Raw genomic sequence first — 7,082 nt, 5'->3', positions numbered from 1 at the left:
TCTTATCTTGTAGAGCCTTCAACTCTCTCTTAGTGTTTGTATCATCACCTCCACTGTCTCTATTGCTTCTATCATGCTCATCACTGTAGACTGAATCACTCTTAGCCATATTCTCTACAAGCTCCAAAGCATCTGCTTCAGTTCTCCCCAAGAAGAAATCATTGCTAGCAGTATCAAGCTGGCTTATAAACTTGGGCAAAGCACCTCTGTAGAAAGTACTAAGCAAACTCTCCATATTGAAGCCATGATGAGGACACTGATAGATGTAGCTGTTGAGCCTTTCCCATGCCTCTCCAAAGCCTCAAGATTCCTTTGATGAAATCCAGAGATTTCATTCCTTAGCTTAGCAGTTCTTGAAGTAGAGAAGGACTTGGTGAGGAAAGCTTTCTTGCATTCATCCCATGTTGTGATTGAATCTCTTGAAAGACTCTTCTCCCATGTGTGAGCTTTGTCTCCCAAAGAGAATGGAAACAACCTTAGCTTGAATGCATCTTAAGAGACACCATTGATCTTTGTAGTTCCACACAGCTTATCAAAGTTATCCAAGTGGTCTAGTGGATCCTCCAAGGCAAGACCATGGTACTTGTTGCTCTGGATCATGTTTATCAAGTTTGACTTGATCTCAAAGTTGTTGTTTTCCACAGCTGGTGCTCTAATGCCAGCTCTATGCCCATGGATATTGGGCTCATCATGGGTGCCAATAGCTCTAGCTTGGCGATGTGGGTGTTGTGGCCTAAGGTTGTCAGCTCCTTGGCCATTACCCTCTCCATCTTGAGACTGATTCTGATGTTGATCCATCACAAACCCCAATCTGTCTAAGTGAGCCTGTTGCTCTTCTTCTCTTCTCCTCTTTGCAATCTCCCTTTCAAGTGCTCTAATGTCTTCAACTTTTGGAACTAGGTCTGCTGGGCCTCTGCTCCGCAAGTTCATGCACCTGAGATACAAAAGGCTAGGAAAGAGAATCAGTAACTAGATATAAGAAAAATAAGACTTAGTCTCAAGTAAGGACCAAATCTCAATGTCAAAATCAACTTAGAATTGGCAACGACGCCAAATTTGAAATGGACTTTTCAAGGGTCCTAATTCAAATCATGTAGTATTTAAGATGTCAATCCATTTCTAAGTTTTTTGATGCAAAGAGAATACAGGTTCAAACTTAATCTAAGTGCATTCAGTTCAATGAAGTGGTTTGATTAAACTAACAGGTTTCTAAAGCAACTAAACATCAACTTTCAATCAAATAGAATAAGGAGGAAACATGGGCATAAGATTTTGATTTCAGATGACTAAGATTAAATCTAAAATGGCAAGGTTTCAATCAACACATTCTCCTAAATCTAGATATCAATTATAAGCAAGTTCTCTTCCAAGATAAAAGCTCATTTACTCTCATGATCAAACATCAAATTCCTTTGGTTTGTGTCAATCAAGCAATTATTAAGGATAGATCATTCAACTTTCCTAACTCCCCTAACATCAAATCCCTTTGGTAGGGTAAGCTAAGAGCTTGATGAGTTGGCTCAGACATTTCATCGAACACCTTCCGGGCAATGAAATGTCTAGAGTTCTAAACCAGAATGGCCAATTCAAGCTTAGCATTAAGATCACTCAATCAAGCAAGGAAACACATTAATCTACTCTAAACATTCTAGATCATCATTTAATCATCCTAAATCATCCTAACCCATGAATCCAAAGATGACCACTCACTCATAATCATGGTAGACACTAGATCATTAGTTGATCTAAATCTAAACATGATTAATGGTCAAAGTAATCAAGCAAAGATAAGAAATTATGATCAAGATTAGATTTTTCACCCAAAAGTGGCTTTTGATTAGATAGAAAACAAAATCCCCTCATTTTTAGGTCTAAAATGTATATATAGGACTTAAAAACGAGTGGACCTATAAACAAATCTCAAAAAGGCCCATAAAATAAATAAAACTCGACCAATCAAAGTGTGGGAGCGGCTTCCTCATCCCGCTCCGAACACCCGCTCCATGGATCGTGTGAGGCACAGCGACCACTTCACCCCGCTGCCCGTGACCGCTCCACTACTTAGCTCCGAAGATGATGTCTGTTGGAAGATGCGCGCGGGTCGGTGATGTCGCAGCAGAAGCCCGCTCCAGCTCACGCTCATGGTACGGCGACTTCACAACCCGTTGTGCGTTGCCCACTCCAGCACTTGTGATGATTCAAAGCTAGAACAAACGGTTAGGCTTCGTCGCTCCATACACCCGCTCTAGAGCTCGTCTAAGATACAGCGACTGCCGCAAGCGGCTCCATGATCTCGCTCTCAAGCTCGTCGTGCTCACCTCCTCCGCGGCGACTTCCGGTTCAGCTCGCTCCAAGTCGACACGGGCTGACTCCAATCACAGCCAATGTGGCCCCTCCACTCTCCATCTTCGTCAATCTCCTTCGTGGTTTCTCGATGTGAACCGTGACACAACCAAGTCGTCTTCTTCGTCTCAAGCTTCAGTCATGGTGGTGGTTGAGCTCGTGCTCCGGCCAGCAGCATCGCTGCTCAGCTACTCCACGTCTCGGTCGTACAGTGAGTCTCGTCGTCGTCGCGTCAAGCCTCGCTGCCGTCGGAATCGTCAGGATCTACAGCTCCGTGAAGCTCGTGAGCTCCAATGGTGATTTCCCAGTATTTTGAAAACCAGGTCCCTGAAATTCTTGTTATTTTCAATGCGGCCCTTGACTTCAGAATTTGCAGACACACCCTCTCAAATCAACCATGTACTTTCGATTGTGCAATGTAACCCAACCGAGAGTTCTGAATTTGCAGCTTTGGTCCATGCCCTCTTGTTAACATCAAATTGGACCCAAAACTCCAAAAGGTGCAATTTAATTCTTGATTTTCGTCCCAAACTTCCAAATGTGCATTCCAACCCCTATGATATGCAAATGACTATGCAAATGCAACATAAAGACCTAAAATGCAACTTTAAATGATCATAATAAGCATAAATATGAATCTAAAACTTATTAAAATCAAGAGATATCACTTACTATATTACTTGTTACTTGAGAGTACTTTTGAGTTATTTGCAAATATTTACGAAAATTTAAGAATTACATAGTAAATAATACTCTTAATAGAAATAATAGACATGAAAGTTTATTTTGTTTATTCTGTAAAGAAAAATTACGGGAAATATACTAATTCAAATATTTGTGCATACTCTAACAAATGATCAAAAACAAGAATATTTCTATATAAGAGTATTTTTTGCTTTTTCGTAATAACAAAAATGTTTTCTATATGAAAGTAACGAATAAGCCGAGTAATGATTTTTTTATACTTGCAAGTATCTAAGTTATACTATTTGATACTCGACTTAACAATGACGAATACTTGAAAAATCAAGACGGAAACGGAGCGAGTAGCGAGTATAAGTCAAGTAACGAGTATTTATGTCCAGACCTAATGAAAACTGCATATATTTTTTTGAAACTTATGAAAACTGCATATTCTCAAGCTATGATTGTTATTAATACTTTTTGCTGAACATACTTTTTATTGATTTCTATGGTCACAACAACCGTTATTTATTGAGAAATTAGGCTAGATAGCTAAGAAATAAAGCATATTTAAGAATCTAACTAAAAAAAAAGTCACCATTATTACTATATTATATACTATATTGCCCTTAGTATCCGGTCACTAAAATCTCATACACTTTCTTCTTTAATTACCAATCGCCACCACCGTCGTTTCTTTCTTAATCACCACTGTCTCTTTTATTGTCGCCACTTCTACTACAATCATCACAAATCCATAATCTTTGTTCAGTATTTTATATTTTTTTAGACTACAATCCTATCAACCATCATCTCTTCCTCCGTAATCACCACCGCCTCTATCAACTCTGTTATTCTGTCACTCGGCCACCGCTATTGTCATCATTTTTTAAATTATTAAAATCTGTAATCTTCGCTTTCATACTTTTGTCATCACATCTTTCAAAACAACTCCATCTATTTGATATCAGTCATCATCTCTTCCACCATAACCACCACCACTCGAATGTACTGTAACTTCCAGGTCGTACTATGCTATTTGAACAATATGTACTATGATATTTCCTTGTTACTATTCTGTTTTAATAATGCTTCATATTATGTACAACGTGCATGTTTTGATATTTGGATTAAGGTTTATATTTTATTTTAGGGTTTAGTGATTAGTGTTTGAGTTTGGGTGTAGAAATCATCCATAGATGTAGAGGAGGGAACACAATTCATTTTCGAATATACCATTCTATTTACTAATTTTACTAATACTTGCTATACCACCTAGTTTGTTCTATACTATTTCTAATCTATGTGATAAAAGATCATTGGTTCCTACATATCCACGACTGTCACTTTCTTTTTAACCACCACCACCATTGTCATTACCACCACGACCACCACCTATTTCATTGTCTCTTTTACATATTTCAAATTATCGTTGTTTCACCATCACCACCGTACTCACCTCCATTGCTATGATACTACGATAATCATCACCGTCACGATCCGTAGCTGCCCCTACCATACTCACCACCACCGCCGATGTGATAATCACCATCGCCGCGATAACTGTCACCATTGTAACATCAAAACCGTTATTATCACCGATTTTTTCATAACCATCACCATTTTTCTTCGATCACTATTATCAACCATGTCTCGTAATCTCCTCTCATTTTCTTCTTTTCAATTTTAACATCATCAATTATTTTCTTTATCGTGTACCTGCAAAACAAAAAGTTAAAACCGGAAAGAAAAGGAAAAAAAATATTATCCATTTAATTATGTCAAATCGATAGCTATATTCTTAATATTGATCCCAAAATTGGTTAGTTGGCGAATTAACCCTTATTTATTTTTCTTTTTGGACAGCTAGAAATCGTTATTTATGATATCTTGCATATTTACATTGTTTTATCCATTTATTCATGTGCATTTTCATCATATAGATTAGGATTTAGCCATGTCTAGGTTGCATTTTGCATACATATGTCTCTATTAGGTATTGGAGTACCACATGGAGTTCTTGGAGACATTTGGGTGCATTTGGAGCTCAAAGGAGGTGATTAGAGTGATCTTTGGACGAGCGACTTCCCGGAGCGACTTCCCGGAGCGATTACATGAAGTCGCTGTGCACCACATCCCGGAGAGACTTTCCCAGAGCGACGTGCCGAAGTCGCTCCCGAAGTTCAGAGCGACCTGTTGGAGCGACACACCAAGTTCGCTCGAGTCCTCTCGTCCGGAGACACCAAAATCGAGCATCCTGGAGCGACCTCTCAGAGCGACCTACCAAGGTTGCTCCCAGCCAGAGCGACCAAGGTCGCTCCCAGCCAGAGCGACCAGCCAGAGCGACCAGCCAGAGCGACCAGCTCAAGTCGCTCGCATTTTGACGGGGCAAGACACGAAGAAACGCGTCGGGAGCGACCTCCTGGAGCGGCTATGCTAGGTCGCTCCGCGTGTTTTACTTGGACGATTTTTATGTTATTTCAGGGACCTTTTGGTCATTTGTTTTGTTGTTTTACATTGCCTAAACCTAAGTTAAGTACCTGGGGTAAGCCACCAGAGGGGATTATCTTTTTCCCAGAGAACAACTAGTAAAACTTCTTTTGATTCAGATTTCATTGCTTTCATCTTGTGTTCTTGTTGATTTCTTATCTATTTCTCTACATGATTAATCTGAAATCCAATATGGGTTTAAGAGGAATCATGGAGATTAGTGAGTAATCACTTTTTGAATTCATGGGTTAGGGAGATTAAGGGTGATTAGGTTAGTTCTAGGATGTTTTAGTGTAGATCATTCTTATTCCTTGCTAGTAGAGTATTCATAATGCATCTTCTGAGTTGGCCACTCAAAAGTTGATCGATAGGCATTTCCCACCCGAAAAGGTGTTCGATGAAATGTCTGAGACAACTCTCCTAGGCTTTTAGTATACTTTGCCAAAGACATTTGTTGTTAAAGGTGCTAAAATAGCTAATAGATTTGTTAGTAATGATTGCTTTCATATTATTCAACCAAAGACATTTGATGTTTGAGATATGTTAGCAAATGAGCATTTATCTAGACATAGAGCTTGCTTAGAATTGTGTCTAGGCTTAAGGTCGATAGTTTGATTGATCATTTGCCATCCTTAGTTCGATACTTGATCACCTAAGGTCTAATCCCTATGCCCATGAATTCTCTTTTCCCTTAGTCAAGAAAGTGTCATTCTATAATTGCTTTCTAGTATTAGTAGTAGTTTAAAACTCATCTAAATCATTAGTTGCACTTAGATTAAGTGAGTACTTGCATTCTCAGTGCTTGAAATCCCTTAGAATTAGTTCGACAATCATTTATACTACAACATTTGTCTTAGGAGCCTTGAATACTCCTAATATCAAATTGGCGCCGTTGCCAAATTCTGAGTATATTTGAACATTGAGATTTAGTTATTTGCTTGAGACTAAGTCATTTTTATTTTCTTTTGTTACTGATTCTCCTTCTTCACCTCCCTTTACTTTACAGATGTATGAACTTGAGGAGCAGGGGTCCATCAAGCCTAGTTCCAAGTGCCGCAGACATCAGAACTTTAGTGAGAGAGTGTGCTAGAATGAGATGAGAAGAAGAGCAACAGTCTCACTTGCAGAGATTGGATACTGATATGAGAGACATACCTCAAAATGATGCCAACAACGTTCCACACAACCAACAGCGACCAGCTCGACCCATTGGCACTTATGACCGCCCCAACATTCATGGTCATAGATTGGGAATCCGAGCACCAGCTGTAGCAGCCAACAACTTTGAGATCAAATCAGGACTCCTCAATGTGATCGAGAACAACAAGTATCATGGCTTGGCTCTAGAGGACCCATTTGATCACTTGGACAGGTTCGACAGCTACTGTGGGTTGTCAAAAACCAATGGTGTGTCTGAGGATGCCTTAAAGCTGAAGTTATTCCCTTTTTCTCTGGGGGATAAGGCACGACAGTGGGAGAAGTCTCTACCAAGCGACTCAATCACCACTTGGGATGAGTGCAAGAGAGCATTCTTGGAGAAATTCTTCTCATCCTCAAGAACTGCT

At 39.5% G+C, this 7,082-nt stretch overlaps 1 non-coding gene across 1 annotated transcript; it reads left to right on the top strand.

Annotated features, from left to right (window-relative positions):
* Nucleotides 1-239: 239 nt before the first annotated feature.
* Nucleotides 240-345, top strand: LOC125590862. Its single transcript, XR_007326864.1, has one exon. It is a non-coding gene; the product is annotated as a small nucleolar RNA R71 (small nucleolar RNA).
* Nucleotides 346-7,082: the final 6,737 nt, after the last annotated feature.

This window comes from Brassica napus, chromosome C7 (genome assembly GCF_020379485.1).
Source record: "Brassica napus cultivar Da-Ae chromosome C7, Da-Ae, whole genome shotgun sequence".
NCBI classification, from domain to species: Eukaryota; Viridiplantae; Streptophyta; class Magnoliopsida; order Brassicales; family Brassicaceae; genus Brassica; species Brassica napus.
Note: the sequence above shows the minus strand (reverse complement) of the source record. Positions and strands in the feature narration are given on the sequence as shown.